This window comes from Schistocerca serialis, chromosome 3 (assembly GCF_023864345.2).
Source record: "Schistocerca serialis cubense isolate TAMUIC-IGC-003099 chromosome 3, iqSchSeri2.2, whole genome shotgun sequence".
Taxonomy (NCBI): Eukaryota; Metazoa; Arthropoda; class Insecta; order Orthoptera; family Acrididae; genus Schistocerca; species Schistocerca serialis.
This window is the reverse complement of record NC_064640.1, coordinates 631,516,983-631,535,442: the sequence shown is the minus strand read 5'-3', so window position 1 is coordinate 631,535,442 and position 18,460 is coordinate 631,516,983. Positions and strand designations below refer to the sequence as shown.

The 18,460-nt window shown below is 45.1% G+C and overlaps 1 protein-coding gene across 1 annotated transcript in view; it reads right to left on the bottom strand.

The window, feature by feature from the left end:
* Positions 1 to 18,460, bottom strand: part of LOC126469549 (uncharacterized) — a 444,554-nt gene that overhangs the window by 326,032 nt on the left and 100,062 nt on the right. The gene's annotated exons all lie outside the window — the stretch shown is intronic.

The window sequence follows — 18,460 nt, the reverse complement described above, 5'->3', positions numbered from 1 at the left end:
ACAGATGTGAGTGAGTTCTATTTTTACAGTCGTGTATTGTGTGGAAAATTTAACTGAAGTCTTCGTATGGTAGTAACAGGACGATGTAACTGCGTCTCCTTCCTAATCTTGCATGCAACTTACATCGTAGGCATCCAAGAGGAAAGTATGTGAAATGTTTAGTTGTGCATAAATTTCAGTTCATAACAGAAAAAGTAAGAGAATACACGAATCCATGAGTATCTTAACATACAACTGCAGTACAAAGACATCACGTGAAGAAGGGACGAGACAGGAAGCCAAAATTATGTTAGAACTCGCGAAAATATAAATACGTATTTTATACTAGTCGTAAGCCACAGGACTTCCAGGTCCTGAAACATGATGCAAAAATTAATGTACGGTGCAGTAGATTGCTGAAATATTGGGACGGAATTAGAAGAAAAGTATATTATCTGGCGTAAGAAAGGACGTCATTTGTTTGCGGTAGAAGAAGGAAATTTTGAGGTCGGTATCACATTTTTTGTTGACTGTTATCAACAATACAATTTTTGGCGCCAAAGTAGGACGTATTTGAAGATAAGTAAATGTACTGAAGTTATCTGTGCACATCGTATTTTCGGACTTGTATGATGTAAACCTAGTGTCAACCAAGATCCTACTTTTTGTAAATTTCAGCCCAGAATCTCAACCTGTAGACTAACTCAGTCGGTTTGTGTGTATCTTCAACACAAATCGATGTAAACGGATACCTTAACCGCAGTTCGAGCTCTGTTCGTTCACAACATGCAGAACACTCTCGGTAAAGATTTCTACATTTATGTGATTCTTAAGTTCCTAAATGTTTTCGATATAGTTACGCACCGTCGGCTAGTATACGAAATATGTACTTACAAAATATCTGGAAGATCGATTGCACTGGAGACTCTCTAGCCAAGTCATGGTAAATAGTATACCGACAGAACAGACTCTAGCATTCTGTGTGAGTCAAAAATGCTTCATAGGATCTTTGCTGTTCACGTTTCATCGTCTGATAGTCATAGGCTGTGACACTCTGAAGCTGATTTTAGTAAAGTAGTTGTGTGAGGAAGATTTTGTTATTATAAAACCATGCCAAAGTGCGGAACTACATTCAGGCGACTGGCAGGCTACACAGCCTGTCAGATTATCTGGAACATTAATAATTATAATGGAATGCACATAAAATGGGCAAAATGTCCAGATAACGTTCGATTATGTGTTCGGTGGTAGTGGTACTTGGATCAGTTATACAATTAATGTACTGTGAGTTGCAGTCCAGAGTGAGTGAATGTAGAACTACCATATGAATTTAATCAAGGCAAGTAAGATCCTAGACTGGAATTCGTTGGAAGATACGTAAGGAAGTGTGACACCGTCGACAGAGTTCACTCTCATTCAACAAATCTAGAATATTGTTCTAATGCAACGACCTTGATCTGTACAATCAATGATCAATAGTCATAGAATGGTAAATTATGTGAAAAACATTTGCTCAGCAAATGATTTGAAAAGTCAAAGTAAACGAAGGGCCAAAAGAAAATATTGTTACTTCGTCCCTTCGCTTTACAGCCGTCTTCTTAGAGTTCTTCGGAGCTAAACGCTTGCCCTCCCCTGCCAACTTTATATACACTGAAGCGCCAAAGAAACTGGTATAGGATTGCGTATTCAAATACAGGAGACAGAAAACAAGCAGAATACGACGCTGCGGTCGACAACGCCTGTATAAGACAACAGGTGTCTGGCGCAGTTGTTAGATCGGTTACTGTTGCTGCAATAGCAGGTTATCAAGATATAAGGGAGTTTGAACATAGTTTTATAATCGGCTCACAAGCAATGGGACACAACATTTCCGAGACAGCGATGAAATGGGAATTTTCCCGTACAACCAGTTCACGACTCTACCGTGAATATGAGGAATACGGTAAAACAAGAAATCTCCGACATCGCAGCTGCCGGAAAAAGATCCTGCAAGAATGGGGCCAGCGACAGCTGAACGTGACAGAAGTGCAGCCCTCTCGCAAATTACTGCAGACTTCAGTTGTGGACCACCAACAAGTGACAGCGTGCGAACCATTCAAAGAAACATCATCGATATGGGCTTTCGGAGCTGAAGCCCCACTCGTGTAACCTTGATGACTGTACGACATAAAGCTTTACGTCTTGCCTGGGCCCATCGGGGCCGACATTGGACTGTCAATGACTGGAAATATGTTGTCTGGTCGGACGAGTCCCGTTTCAAATTGTGTCGAGCGGATGGACATGTACGTGTGTGGAGACAGCCTCATGAAGCCATGGACCCTGCATGTCAGATGGGTACTGTTAAAGCTGGTGAAGGCTCTGTACCCGGTCGCGGTGGCCGAGCGGTTCTAAGCGCTTCAGTCCGCAACCGCGCGACTAATACGGTCGCAGGTTCGAATCCTGCCTCGGGCATGGATGTGTGTGATGTCCTTAGCTTGGTCAGGTTTAAGTAGTTCTAAGTTCAAGGTGACTGATGACCTCACATGTTAAGTCCCATAGTGCTCAGAGCCATTTGAAGGCTCTGTAATGGTTTGGGGCGTGTGCAGTTGGAGTGATATGGGGCTCCTGATACGTCTAGATAAGATTCTGACAGGTGACAAGTACGTAAGCATCCTGTCTGACCACCTGCAACCATTCATGTTCATTGTGCATTCAAACTGACGTGGGCAATTCCAGCAGGACACTGCGACACCCCAGACGTCCAGAATTGCTACAGAGTGGCTTACTTTAAACACTTCCGCTGGCCACCAAACTCCGCAGACATGGACATTATTGAGTATATCTGGGATGCTTTGCAAAGTGCTGTTGAGAAGAGATCTTCACCCCCTTGTATTCTTACGGATCTATGGACAGCCCTGCAGGAATCATGGTGTGAATTCCCTCCAGCACTACTTCAGACATCAGTCGATTCCATGTCACGTCCTGTTGCTGCATTTCTGCCTGCTCGCGGGGGCCATACACAATATAAGCAGGTGTAACAGTTTCTTCGGTTCTTCAGGGAGTTACGTGTACTTCGAACGTCACGCTTCAAGTCCCTACAAGGAGAAGAATGTCATGGACAAGTAGCATCTCATTTAGCAGCACCACAAATGCACGATTGTACTGTGTACTGACAATTTTACTCGAGGTTTTCGTCATAAGCACGTTTAGTGAGTTGACCACACTTTACAAATATTTAAAACTATCTGGTTGAACAGGAACTCGAATGTCTTTCGGTCAGTCCAAGTGTCACACACAGTTTTAACTTGTCAAATAAATAGCATATCAGTATGTTTCTTTCTAGGCGATAGGCTGCTGTCAGGCGAAGTGGTTTTCTAAAATGTAAAATTGTCTGTAATTCTAATTTGAAAACAACAAATGGTTTCCTAAGACCCCAGTTGTAGTTTTGTCAGCTTCAAAACGCAGTAAAATCATTATGACTATGATTAAGCTACTTCTGGCGTTTCCGAGGATGACGTAGCTTTTTTAATAGTGTATCGGGATGTTTCATCTGTGTGGACGATATTACATTTTCTCCTAGTACTAGCTGAGTATCTTCTCACAAGATTTTCTAACAACTAAAAAATATCGGCTTGTAGAACTGGCACTGAAAAATACAGCACTGAATATTGAATGTGGGAACCTCTTAAGACGCGATGTAAAAGGGTTATAGCCGGCCGAAGTGGCCGTGCGGTTCTAGGCGTTGCAGTCTGGAACCGCGAGACCGCTGCGGTCGGAGGTTCGAATCCTGCCTCGGGCATGGATGTGTGTGCTGTCCTTAGGTTAGTTAGGTTTAAGTAGTTCTAAGTTCTAGGGGCTAATGACCTGAGAAGTTGAGTCCCATAGTGCTCAGAGCCATTTGAACCATTTTTGAAAGAGTTATATTTTCATGGGATACTGTTAGAAGACAATAAAGGGCATCGTTCAATGCTTCAGCAATGAACAAGCTAGACATATCGCTCTCTGCATGAAAACCCTGAATCCATAACAACTGTATTCGAAAATCTATAAGCATGTGGGAGCTAGTAGGATCTGAGATAGAAGACAGGGTGGCGCCTGCTAGGCGTCCTCTCTCACTTTCTCAACGCGTAGGCCGCCTCTGTGTATATAGTGAAAGAACTAACAGCAGAAGTAAAGGGTGCTAAAATGTGTTTAGACTCATTCCTGCTTGCCACTGACGGTTGTTCGCAACTACGGGATGAAGCAGGAGAACAGCAGCAATCAGGGATACTGTAACATAATGATGTCATTGTAGGAAAATTGGGGCCTATGGAAATTACAGGCCCTGGTACGAACTTGCGATGCCTTGTTTGACATACGTCGCGAGCGCTCGGCTACGTACGGTGCTAAGGCGGGAAATCAGTACGTCATTGGAAAGGTGCCCACTACAGTCCTCAACTTTCTCATAGGTTATCGAGAGCGTACGTCTGTGTAATAGCGCGGCTACGAAGCATTAAATTGGTCTCAAATAGTAACTCGCTCCCCGCTGAGGACTCTCACTGCAACTCGTAAGACGGTGCACCATAGCGCCCGTGCATATCGCTGGCCCCATTGGAAGGCATCAGCCTGGAATGAGAGTACAAGTATAATGGTGCCTGGGGGAAATTTGGAAAGCTTAACAAAGAAGTTAATCTGGCCTATTTTCTTATCTTTCCTACAATATCAGAACTATGTGTTCTGAAGAAAGACAGTGCCACTGCATATACTTCTCCAACTTTTGTGCAACGCCCGCGCACGGGTTCCCGGGTTCGATTCCCGGCGGGGTCAGGGAGTTTTTCTGCCTCGTGATGACTGGGTGTTGTGTGCTGTCCTTAGGTTTAAGTAGTTATAAGTTCTAGGGGACTGATGACCACAGATGTTAAGTCCCATAGTGCTCAGAGCCATTTGAACCATTTTTTTTTTTTTTTTTTGTGCAACGATATGTCCATATTGTTCGATGGTGCAACTACACATGACGATGATCATTTATGCACCCTTCTCTCCCAATGAGATGTATATGAATTGATCTTACAGCTTCTGCTCCAGTATGCATTCCTGGTAACATTCCTCGAATAATTTCGTCAAAAAGCAGAAATAGTATGAAATATCATCCCGCAAGATCACATCCAACACCTCTATGACCATCAGTAGGCACCATTGTAGAACTTACGAGTAACAACAGAAATCTAAATAGGCGGTATATGATCCTGTTATCGCCGGCCGAAGTGGCGGAGCGGTTCTAGGCGCTACAGTCTGGAATCGCGCGACCACTGCGGTCGCAGGCTCGAATCTTGCTTCGGGCATGGATGTGTGTGATGTCCTTAGGTCAGTTAGGTTTAAGTAGTTCTAAGTTCTAGGGGACTGATGACCTCAGAAGTTAAGTCCCATAGTGCTCAGGGCCATTCGAACCATTTTTTGAAGATCCTGTTATCGTTATTCTAGATCACCTGTTCACAGCTTTAAGTGCCCGTATTCCTATTATTATCATGCTTACTCTATGTAATACCATGTTCTCAGTTACTACACGACTCGAAAAATGTATTTGTCAGACACAATTTAGTGTGCAGTTTTCCTCTCCAACGGTACAGTGTTATGTGGAGCCAAATGCTGTTTATCAGTACTAACCAGTGGCATCTTCGACGTACGAAGTTTTCAGAAGCTATAGATAACCAAGTTACGAAGGGAAAGTTATCAGAAGGGAAGACCTAGAATTTATTGCCACGTTACAGAGAAGCGTGTTCTGATGTGAAGCTTCCAGGTAGAGCAAAACAAGTTCGGAGAACATGGAAGAGAGATTGGTAGAAGCAAAGCTTAAGGTGAGACGTAAGTTGTTCCTCGATAGCTACTCCGTTCCCGTCGCTCTTCTAGCACGGACGGCTGGAGCAGCGCTCTGTTTGTTTACCTGCAGGCTGCGAGCAGCAGCGAGGGTTGCAGGAGGGCCTACATAAACTGTCAGTACAGCGCAACGCAGCATTTACAGTCGGTCGAGGAAACAACCTGAAATTCGCTTTCTCCACAGGGTATAAGAAATTGAAAACAGCGGAAACTGACAGCTGTTTAGTAAATGTCGTACGATTACAGCAAAATGAACTGTTTGGGTTACAACGTGGCTTCCTCGCGAATGCGGTATATGTCATGCAAGAATTTTACGGGTGCACAAAATTCATTGCTGCACCTGTAAATTATCAGAGTTTCGTTCTCGCAAGCAGAGCCTCGATTGCGAACAAATCTACCTTTTCCAATACATACTGTTGCATTTACAGAGCCCCTGTCATAACTCGTTCAAGTTGTCCAAATCACTAATATCAAATGACGGAATAACCACTTTATCAGTGTTAATAAAAGGGGCACGTATAGTTAAAATTGGGCTAGGAAGGGAATATCATCATATGTAAACATTCAACCTATCGAGCGTCAGTTGTGCGTCAAGAGTAGTCTGGCACTTGTCCGACCTATGGATAATGAGTCCCTTACGAGCCCTATGCCGTTAAGTTCAAAATGGCTCTGAGCACTATAGGACTTAACATCTATGGTCATCAGTCTCCGAGAGCTTAGAACTACTTAAACCTAACTAACCTAAGGACATCACACAACACCCAGCCATCACGAGGCAGAGAAAATCCCCCACCCCGCCGGGAATCGAACCCGGGAAACCGGGCGTGGGAAGCGAGAACGCTACCGCACGACCACGAGATGCGGGCTGCCGTTAAGTGATGAACACAATGCAAACAACAATTAATTGTGCAGAAACGTGATAAAATGTAATATTGTGAAGCAACACATCCACTGACATAGTAACTGATCGGAGCCAGGTATAGACCCTCAAAGACGACGACACTCTAGATACTAGAAGTGAGGAAAATATTTTGGAAATTTGTGGTAAGGACTAAGGGACCAAACTGCTGAGGTCATCTGTCCCTTGGCATACACAATAATTAAGCTAACTTAACGCGAAGGACAACACATACACCCATGCCCGAGGGAGGACTCGAACCTCCGCCGGGAAGGGAAGGGTGGGGGGGGGGGGAGGGGGGGCGGGCGCATACCGTGACAAGACGCTTCAGACTGGGTGAGAAAATTGTACAAACATTCCAAACTTCCTTAAATTTCAAATTGGTTCCAGAGATTAAACAGAAACATAGTTAATAATGAAAATAAAGAAATTAGAAATTCTGAAAGTAATGCCACCTAAAGTGCATCAAACCATCTGACGTACGTATGAAGATACGGAAGGCAGCAGAAGGCAGTGTTTTAATAGAAATGATTCGAGCCGGAGGGTAAGCTATACTAAGGAACTTGCACCATACCTTACATAATGTACGTGAAAGAAGATATTTTACCATAACTTTACCGATGCTGCGACCATTGTACTACACAAGAAAGGAGAATGATAAGACATAAAGAAACTGTAGAACAATGAGCCTCCTATCGGTCGGTGTCGTGCCAGCTATTAACCAAAATTTTCTAAAATTACCGTCACTAAAATTATATATTTACCCAGGCCTAGACATCAGCTGAATTTAGAAGTGTATATTACGGTATGTAAATTTGCAAATTATGGACTAATTCACAGAGTGGAGTTTTAGTATGAATTGTTATCCTGTCAGAGATTCATACATTTTGCCGAATTCTCGACTCGCTTTTACCACAGTTTATAACAGCCATCGAGGAGCAGGGCATTAGTTAACATAACCAAGCGTACTAAATAGTATTTAACGTCGGCCGGAGTGGCCGTGCGGTTCTAGGCGCTACAGTCTGGAACCGCGCGATCGCTACGGTCGCAGGTTCGAATCCTGCCTCGGGCATGGATGTGAGTGATGTCCTTAGGTTGGTTAGGTTTAACTAGTTCTAGGTTCTAGGGGACTGATGACCTTAGAAATTAAGTCCCATAGTGCTCAAAGCCATTTGAACCATTTTTTTTTAACAGTCTGGAACCGAGCGACCGCTACGGTCGCAGGTTCGAATCCTGCCTCGGGCATGGATGTGCGTGATGTCCTTAGGTTAGTTAGGTTTAAGAAACTCTAAGTTCTAGGCGACTGATGACCTCAGAAGTCAATTCGCGTAGTGCTCAGAGCCATCTGAATCAGTATTTAACTAAATCCTACAATACGTAACTGGCTACATCAGGATAGCAAGAAATTCAAAACTGACAATCTCTAAACCTACACTCCTGGAAATGGAAAAAAGAACACATTGACACCGGTGTGTCAGACCCACCATACTTGCTCCGGACACTGCGAGAGGGCTGTACAAGCAATGATCACACGCACGGCACAGCGGACACACCAGGAACCGTGGTGTTGGCCGTCGAATGGCGGTAGCTGCGCAGCATTTGTGCACCGCCGCCGTCAGTGTCAGCCAGTTTGCCGTGGCATACGGAGCTCCATCGCAGTCTTTAACACTGGTAGCATGCCGCGACAGCGTGGACGTAAACCGTAGGTGCAGTTGACGGACTTTGAGCGAGGGCGTATAGTGGGCATGCGGGAGGCCGGGTGGACGTACCGCCGAATTGCTCAACACGTGGGGCGTGAGGTCTCCACAGTACATCGATGTTGTCGCCAGTGGTCGGAGGAAGGTGCACGTGCCCGTCGACCTGGGACCGGACCGCAGCGACGCACGGATGCACGCCAAGACCGTAGGATCCTACGCAGTGCCGTAGGGGACCGCACCGCCACTTCCCAGCAAATTAGGGACACTGTTGCTCCTGGGGTATCGGCGAGGACCATTCGCAACCGTCTCCATGAAGCTGGCCTACGGTCCCGCACACCGTTAGGCCGTCTTCCGCTCACGCCCCAACATCGTGCAGCCCGCCTCCAGTGGTGTCGCGACAGGCGTGAATGGAGGGACGAGTGGAGACGTGTCGTCTTCAGCGATGAGAGTCGCTTCTGCCTTGGTGCCAATGATGGTCGTATGCGTGTTTGGCGCCGTGCAGGTGAGCGCCACAATCAGGACTGCATACGACCGAGGCACACAGGGCCAACACCCGGCATCATGGTGTGGGGAGCGATCTCCTACACTGGCCGTACACCACTGGTGATCGTCGAGGGGACACTGAATAGTGCACGGTACATCCAAACCGTCATCGAACCCATCGTTCTACCATTCCTAGACCGGCAAGGGAACTTGCTGTTCCAACAGGACAATGCACGTCCGCATGTATCCCGTGCCACCCAACGTGCTCTAGAAGGTGTAAGTCAACTACCCTGGCCAGCAAGATCTCCGGATCTGTCCCCCATTGAGCATGTTTGGGACTGGATGAAGCGTCGTCTCACGCGGTCTGCACGTCCAGCACGAACGCTGGTCCAACTGAGGCGCCAGGTGGAAATGGCATGGCAAGCCGTTCCACAGGACTACATCCAGCATCTCTACGATCGTCTCCATGGGAGAATAGCAGCCTGCATTGCTGCGAAAGGTGGATATACACTGTACTAGTGCCGACATTGTGCATGCTCTGTTGGCTGTGTCTATGTGCCTGTGGTTCTGTCAGTGTGATCATGTGATGTATCTGACCCCAGGAATGTGTCAATAAAGTTTCCCCTTCCTGGGACAATGAATTCACGGTGTTCTTATTTCAATTTCCAGGAGTGTATATGCTGCTTTCCTAGGGTAAGCTGTCATATAGATGAAGTGGGAAACAAGACGGAAAAAGTATTAGTCGCATACATCTCAACTTCCTTCGTTTTTCTAATGACAGTGTACTGACCTCATATCTTTGAAAGTATCAGTAAAGTATAATATCTTACAGCCAACGTACTGAAAATAATGTAACATTATCAATTATATTGTCACGTCGAAACCACGACCAAGTCGAAATACGGTGGCAGAGTCTTCATTGAAGTACAGCTCTTCGAACTGATAGTACGTCTATTACTGACACCAACGTACAGCTAGAACAGAACTGAACTCTTCGACGGAGAGTACAGCAGTTTGTATAAATACCAGCATTGTGGAACATCGGAAATTCGAAAATACACAATCATTAAAACAATAAGATAATTCAAGAACATTCCGGCAACGATAAATAGTAAGTAAAAAATAACTACTGGTGGTCAGGTTTAAACTACCGGCCAGCAGCACGCCAGCCGGCCGTGCTAACCGCTACGGCAAATTGTGTGAACTGGAGCCCGCAGCACTGCTTGCTCTACAGGAGGAACAGGGACCCGCTGTTTCAGGAATTCTTACTGGAGCCCTTGACCTAGATATTTTGAATTGTTTTCTGCATGGCAGATCATCGCATTCTGATCGTGTGGTTAATTCCTCTTGACTATGAAAACCATCAGAGGTAGCTTCTCGATCGTCGAGCAAGTCTTCAGTTTCCTTGAACATCCATCGTCAGTCTGCGTGGAGTGTAATAGGGCTTCATGTGGGGGTATGGATGACTTCTCTACGCTTTTGGCTACTTTATGAAAGGTCATAATCCTCGACTTATTATGTGACATCCCAGAAGCGATGAATGATCAGATAGGTCGCAAACTAACACTTTAGTAATTTTTCCGTGGGCTGTATCTCACTGGTCGGTATCTGGCACTGTAACACTCTCTGGTCTCCTCCTGGGCGCCCAGTATCCAAATACGAGCAAGCTGTCTTATTTCTTCGCTTCTGGTGATGAGATGTTTCACGTAGTCATCCTGAGTATGGTCATGCTGAAACGGGAAGAGTGTACCCATTATTGTTTCAGCCTCGCGACCGTGTAGCAGAAAGAAAGGTGTGAAGCCTGAAATATCTCGCTTCTCTGTGTCCTATGTGAATGTCAGGATGGGCAGTATTAAATAGCAGTTTCTCTGCTGGACATCGACGTACATCGAGAGAATGTCTGTCAATGTCTTATTAAAGCGTTCTGTATAGCCGTTAGTGTATGGATGGTAGACAGTTGACATCCTGTAGATGTGGCCACAATGCGAAATTACCTCTGATACTAGTGGCGATTGGCAAACTTTTCCATAAAGAGAGATCATCACACAGTGCTTCGAAATGATATCTTCTGCAAGGAACCTCGCAGTACACGAAGCTGCGGGAATTGGCACACGTTCAATTACAGCATAGCAGATGAGGTATTCTGTGCACACTGTTATCAATTGATTCCAGTTTTTAGCCTTTGGAAATCTTACAAAGAGGTCAATTTCATTTCGGTGGTATGAGACTCCTGCTGGTGGGATAGGTACCAGAGGCACCAGAGGTAAACGCTACCCACGCTTCCGTTGTTGGCTTTCCTTGGAGTGGCTCACTTAGTGTTTAATGGATCTGTAGAAACCTGCCCAGTCATAACTGCGTCTGATTCTGCCTAGAGTCTTGACGAATTCGTAGTGACCAGACGTTGGAGCATCGTGGAAAAATTTCAGGACAGTTGACCGTAGGTGAGCTGTGATGACTAGCAACCATTTCTGACCCATTGTAACATGGTTTCCCTTATACAATGTTCCGTCAATTAACTGCATTTCTGACATCTTGGGTTTCGGGTGTTCTGCCGGATATCAACGTCGTACTTGCACGATATTTCGGTCACGTAGCTCGCAACCTTCATCAGGTGCGACCTGAGACTGCTCCTCGAGTGGACCTGGTCCAGTATTTATGCCTATGGCCTTCCCCCTCCACCAACGGCTGCAGGCGCTTCCTCTGTGGTCCGCGCCCATTCCCTGCGACCTGCTGGAGCGTTGGTGCTCCGTTTTCCGTCCGCTGCGGTTCTAGGTGTTCCCTCTGCGGTCCGCGCCCACCAAACCCGCTCCTGGGAGTTTCATCTACGGTCTGGGGTACCAAGCGTTCCCCCTGCGGTCCGCACCCGCTCACCACGACCTGTTGGGGCGTTGCCGCTCCGTTTTTCGTCCGCTGCGGCTCTGGATGTTCCCTCTGCGGTTCGCCCCCACCAGTCCCCCTTCTGGGTGTTCCATCTTCGGTCTGGTGCGCCTGGCAGTCCGTCAGGGGCTCGTTTTCCATCTCCATGTCTCTGGTTCTTCTGTTTGTGTAGTGTTGCAGCTGGCCCCGTTGCTCCTTTAACAATTCCAGAGCCGGATCCCAGGCTCTGCTTAGCTGGTACCCTGTGTCACGGTTCATAAGATCGTCAGCCATTTTAATTTCTATCAATTATCTTATAACACTGTCCCAAAATCGGGGGGTTTGTGCTAGAATCTTGGTATCCTCATACTTCATGGCATGATCTAGTTCTAGACAGTGTTCAGCAATGGCTGACTTAGTCACCTGTCTTAATCTAGTGTGCCTCTGACGTTCTTTGCACCTGATCTCCACAGGTCTTGTCGTCTGGCCAATGTAGGACATGCCACATTGACAAGGTATATTGTAAATGCCTGGTTTTCGTAACCCCAGGTCGTCTTTGACACTCCCCAGCAGTCCCCCGATCTTGTTGGATGGACAGAAACCAGCCACTATACCACAGGTCCCTGAAGAAGACCAAGATGAAGCAAAGAAGGTGGCATATCTGCCCTATGCTGGCTCAATTTCTGCCAGAATCAGTAGGATCCTCCGTAAACACAATATCAAGTGTGTTTTCTGTCCATTCAACGAGATCGGGGCTAAATGGTGGATGATCCCTAGTGTTACTGTAGTGTTTTTAAAGCAGGCCAATAGGCCTGTCTTTACTTCACTCCTGATTTGACAGCATCCAAAAACTGAAACAGAACGGCTATCACTCGCCGTAGTTGTTCTTCGATCAGGCCACATCCCATCAGCAGTTCGACAGTAGCTTCTTTCCCAGCGTTGTGTGTTGTGGTATCGTAGCACAATTATTCATCCACGACACTAACCTGTACTTCCTGAACTTGTTCAGCTCTCAGTACAAATATACTCTTACCTCTAGGAATGTGTTGTGGCTGAGTTACTGATCAGAGTTCCCCTAGACCATCTACAATGCTTTTTGTCGTCCGTCGCTGGTACTTAGATTTCTTCTGTTAAGCGGAGCAGCTTCCTTCAGTCGACAAAACTTCACAGTTTTGTCTTTATTGACAACAGGAAGACAGCGAGATGACAAATTCTCCAACGGCAAAGAACAACCCCAAACATTCTTTGTAACGTGTGCTTTTTGGAATTGCTTCGTCAATCTGAAGCTCTAATGCCCCACAGTCTATGAGTACTTGTGATTACTGCAATAAGTCCCATCCGAGAATAGAATTATGTCTGCATTATTGTGAAACGACAAATTCGAAAATATGCGTTCTGTAGTTGATAGATATTCTTGCAATACGTGATCCTATCCGAAGGAATTTTTTTCCATATGCCACCTTCAGCGCAGTCGCTTTTGTATCATGGAACATAGTCCTTTTTAGCTGACGACGATAAGCACACGGTATTACAGAAAAAGAAAACACCGAATCGACTATGACCCGGAAAGTTTGGTTCTCAATGAAGAAGTCAGTGACGTTCTAGTCAATTTGGTGACTGTCGTCCGTGGACGATTTTCATCTGTGACGGCGTCACCTCCATAGATGATCACCTCGCTTTCCTGCATTCGGCGGCTAGACGAGCGGATGGTGACTCAGTACGGCGACGGGGAACGGCAACGGCGTGTTTGGGAGCTACCTCGGCCAGTGTACGGCGATGGGCCACATCACAAAGGTCCAATCTAAACGTCTGTAGTAGACTAGTGTGAATAAGATTGTTGTAATGGCTGATGTTCTGCGGCGTAATAGGCGTCAAAGAGTCGTTATCCCTGTAAGCAGTAGCGTACGTAACGAGAGCGCTCACACTGAAACCATAGCAGCGTGTTGTTCTCCGTTCTCCAAAAATCCACTCTCCTACAGTGCGTTATACCTGGCGGAGCAGATGGTTCAAACTGCGCTGGTCCGATTCTGGGTCATGGTTTGGCATTTGCAGTATAAACCCTAGATGCCAGAAACCTTTCTTCATGGAGGGCTCAATTAATAGTGAAGATTGGTGCCAGAAATCGATACAACCATCCTTCTACATTCTCTATTACCTCCTGACGTATGGAGTCGACAATCATGGTTGCTATCTCTTGTGTGCTCGGTCAGACATTTCGGGCTGCCATACTCTGCTGTAGTTCTTCCAATACTATCTGGCGTATGAGAAAAGAGACCTCATTGTGGTCTTCCGCGATTCACATAGAGACCACATTCAGAAGTCTGTCATACCTCTTTCGTCCGACTCTTTTCGAAGCCATTTCCTCCGTTCGCTGGCACCACTCAATGAACTGCTCTCTTGCTGTGACATACTTCACCATAAGAGAGTGGTATATCATTTCGCCAACTCTCTGAAAGTGTCAAATTTTGTCAGATTCTGTCTTATTCGGATTTACGATGTGCATAGAGCCCAAATAATCTGTATCTACAACTGTGTCGTTTGGTCATGACGTGGAGATCTGTTCTTCGATTGTTCTTCCAGTAAGTGGGCTTCCTGCTGATTTTCGCAGGACGTTTTCTTCAGATCGGCCTGGAATTAATCCCAGCTATTAAGCTTCGGTTTATTGTTTCCGAGCCACTGCTGGGTTTGCCGTCCAAGTAAAAGTACAGCTTTGCCAAACACATTGTGTCATCCCACTTGTTGCATGAGGTTACTAGGTGAATCTTCTTAACCATTTCGTCGTGTTCTTCCCTGCGTCTCCGAGAAACAGTGATTGATGCCTGATGTGCAGCTGAAGTACTGCTGTTTTAGGAGCTACTTGTATGCTGAATATACGTTCCTTAGGATGGCTGTCCGTGCAGGAGAAGTTTTTTATGTAGCCTAATTGGAGACACGGTGATTTAGATGTTTTGAAATGTCCGGCGTATCCACTAAACAATGTCACGTCGAATCTGAAATCAAGTCGAAACCGAAGGATGGGCCGACAGTGAAGTACAACTGCTAGAACGGAAAGATCGTTTATTTCTAACACCAACGTACAGCCAGAACAACTGAACTCCTGGACAGAGAGTGCTGCTGTTGTACAACACATAATATTATACGAGGGGTATTCAATAAGTAACTCATGACTTTTTTATTTTCGGTTGGAAGAATGCGAAATTTCGTGTGAGACATCGTAGGATATTCCCACTTCAACCCTTAAAGTTTCAAGAAGTTCCGATATGTGGCTGCGCCCTACGTGGTCTTCAAAATGGCGTCTGTAATGGAGCTTCGTTCGAAGCAGTTCCTTCTGGCGGAAAACAAGAGCATGGAACATATTCATAGACTCTTGCAGAATATATGAGGAGACCTGAAAGTAAACAGAAGCACGTTGAGTCGTTGGGCGTTGGGTCTGTCTTGTCGCGACAAGATCTTGCGACCCTGTCATATCTCTCGCGTGCCAACCGGCAGCACACGGCTGTGACTCCTGCAATATTGGGACGTGCGGACACTCTCATTCTAGGTGATCGATGGGTCAAGACAAACTCCTCGCTGCTTAACTGGACGTCCCTGTTGATAGTGCCAACACTCTCGTCCACCCGTACGACTACTAAAAGGTGTCTGCCACCTGGCTTCCTCGCCACCTAACAGAAGACCGTAAAGAGCAATAAGAGACAATTTGTGTGGAATTGCTTGCGCGTTACGAGGCTCACCGTGGCGGTTTCTTGTCGAAAATTCTGACAGGCGATGAAACATGGGTTCATAACTTCGAACCGGAAAAAATCGACAGTCCATGGATGGCACTACACCAACTTTTCTCCGAAGAAAAATTTCAAAGCCGCACCCTCAGCCGGCAAACTCATGGTGACTGCGTTTTTGGGACTCTGAACAGGTTATTCTGTTTTATGTCCTCAATTCTGAAATGTATTGTGATACCCTCAGGAAACTGAAGGAACCACTTCAGCGTGGTCGTCGCCACAAAAATGAAAAGGAACTTCTCCTTCTCCATGACAACGTAAGGCCTCAAAAAAGTCTGCGCACGCGAGAGGAGCCCACAAAATTACATTAGACTGTTCTTCATCCACCCGACAGCTTGGATCGCGCTTTTCTGCCTTCCATAAGTTTGGCTCAATGAAGGATGCACTCCGCGGGGAGCAGTACTTACAGGCCTTCCAGTAATGTAATATATATATATATATATATATATATATATATATATATATATATATATGTGTGTGTGTGTGTGTGTGTGTGTGTGTGTGTGTAGGTGTCAGGAAGAAGGAAATATGTTCTCTCATAGAACGCCTCAACAAAACCTGAAATATATATATTTTTAATGACACAGTTCAGGCCTCATTTCTCTGGCGTATCTGTCGCCTGGGCATCCCTACTCGTACATTTCAGAATGAGTACTTCGTTTTGACTACAGCCGTGGCAGTAATGAATAGGCTGTCGTACTACACACAATGCATAATCTAACAGAAGGGTAACCAAAAGTGTGTTAAAAACACTACTGATACTTTTTAGCAAACAGCTCTCAAATTAACTAATTTTATACACTTCCTTTTTCGGGATTGGTGACAAATGCTCACTGATGATAGCGCAACTAAAATTATTTTTTGTTAAACAAACATAAATTAGTTCGTGTCCTTCACTAATAGTTTTAGTTCATCATTTATAAACATAAAGTATGTTGTTGCAGGAACTTCAGAACTGTTATTAACTATTTTCTGCAAGCTCAAAAACAAAACGTCAGACCCAAAATGATTGAGTAGCCTATATCAGGTATTACTAATATAATGCACTGAATTTACAATATAGTAGAATGAGGTGCCTATTCGAAGCAGAAAGTATTGATAGCGCCACTAAGTGTAAAAATTCGTTCACTGCGAATGCAGATATAAAAAAAATAAAAAAATAAAAAACTTATTGTAGTACACTCCTTGTACAACGCAATTAGATGTATTTCTTTCCTTTAGTACATTACTGGCACTGAATTTCAACGAGTGAATTCCAGTTGGTGGCCTACTTGGTCCATCGGTAGTAAGCACCAATGAAATCTGATCTTACTGTCAAGAAAATTTACAATCTCTATCTCTGAACTACAAAGCACACATCTCTAAACCGATATCTGACTTTTAATAAAACCCCATTCAGCTGAAGATGGTATTGAAATGGTCGTAGATGGTTACTGGACATAGTTGTATAGGATTAGCATTGGTAACTTAAGTACACTATCATTAACCATGTCCGCCACTGATAGCTGAGTGGTCAGCGCGACGGATTATCATACCGAACGGGCCGAGGTTGATTCCCGGCTGGGACTGACATTTTCCTCCGCTCAGGGTGTTGTGTTGTCCTTATCATCATCATTTCATCCCCGTCGACATGCAAGTCGCCGAAGTGGCGTCAACTCGAAAGTCTTGCACCAGGTGAACGGTCTACCCGCCGGAAGCCCTAGCCACACGGAGCCCGCATCTCGTGGTCGTGCGGTAGCGTTCTCGCTTCCCACGCCCGGGTTCCCGGGTTCGATTCCCGGCGGGGTCAGGGATTTTCTCTGCCTCGTGATGGCTGGGTGTTGTGTGCTGTCCTTAGGTTAGTTATGTTTAAGTAGTTCTAAGTTCTAGGGGACTTATGACCACAGCAGTTGAGTCCCATAGTGCTCAGAGCCAACCTAGCCACACGGCATTTCCATTTCCGTCATTAGCTATACGCTCCTCAATGATTCCTTAGTTTTGGTAGCAGTTCCTGTTCTTCGGCATGAAAATGTGTAAGATATCTAAAGAGATACTCTCTCAATACCTTATTCTCAATCAGTTGAAAGCCATAAGCACTAACAGTGGTATTATGGGAGAAGAAGGGCATTTGCTGACCTAGGCGTCTGTAGATGGCTTTGGGCAACATGTCCACACATTGCACCTTCTAAGATCTGGTTCGAACGATATTAGTTGTTGTTATATTCTGTACCATATATATGCTTCAATTTTGTATGCGTTTTGGGAACATAAAGAATTGTTTTATTATGGTATTCATATTTCCATCGACAGTCGGATGGGTGTGTTAACGTATTTGCAACAAATCTGCTGAGAAGCTATTTATGAAGAAACATCCATTCAAGTAATCATATGTGACTGTACCTATAATTCGAACAATATACTTGGAGGACACAAATAAGAGACACGAATAATTCAGATTTTTCAGCTTTGTACGTAAACGTAACGAATGATGATGCCTGTAGAGAAATATTTCTTGATTATTTCGGGTTGGAATGCTTTCAGGTTATTTTCCATTTTCTGAAACAATCAAGAGTAAACGCGTATTTCAAAATCTTGAAATTAACAATAAATGTCAGTACGGCAGTGGATGATGTTTTCTCAGGGTTCCTGTTGTTCAGCACTATTTTCCCTCAAGTGTAGCTTACAGTCTTTCAGGAAAGACAACCACAGCGGGTGAAACATTTCAACTTACAAATTAGAGAATTTGAATAGGTTACAGGCAGCAAACTTGGACCAAATTGATGTGAGTTCTCACGGAGTCGCTGGGATAATGCTAACGAGTGGAATGCACTATCTTAGCTAATTTGTCGTGATCTTCAAGTATCAAATTCCAGTTTGCTTCACGTTTCTTAGATGAAGTTACGATAACAACACCACATCTCACTGTCGTGATATCTACTCTGGCACTTCCTTGCAGAGAA